At 56.5% G+C, this 269-nt stretch overlaps 1 protein-coding gene across 1 annotated transcript in view; it reads right to left on the reverse strand.

Annotated features, from left to right (window-relative positions):
* The window catches only part of LOC104163907 (guanine nucleotide exchange factor VAV2-like), a gene marked incomplete at its 5' end in the record, with an annotated part of 36,176 nt that overhangs the window by 3,483 nt on the left and 32,424 nt on the right, over nucleotides 1-269 (reverse strand).

The following is a 269-nucleotide window of genomic DNA, read 5'->3' on the forward strand; positions in this document are numbered from 1 at the left end:
CTCCCATCATCTCCATTAAAGGAGTCCCACCGGGATTCAAACCATCACAACTAACACTGGAACTGGATCCATTAAAACACACGCACAAAAACTCACGTGGGCAGGCAAGACACGATGCATCCCACTAACAGAGCATCACATCTCTGCTCGCTGCCCGTAGGTGGATGGGCTGCCCCTGCAGTCGTAGCTCCTCTCCCAGCAGGACCAGGGGGTGGCAAACCACCCCCGAGCACGGGGTGCAAAACACAGGAGGGAAACCAGCCTCCTCC

This window comes from Cariama cristata, unplaced genomic scaffold (assembly GCF_000690535.1).
Source record: "Cariama cristata isolate BGI_N322 unplaced genomic scaffold, ASM69053v1 scaffold21786, whole genome shotgun sequence".
Lineage (NCBI taxonomy): Eukaryota > Metazoa > Chordata > Aves > Cariamiformes > Cariamidae > Cariama > Cariama cristata.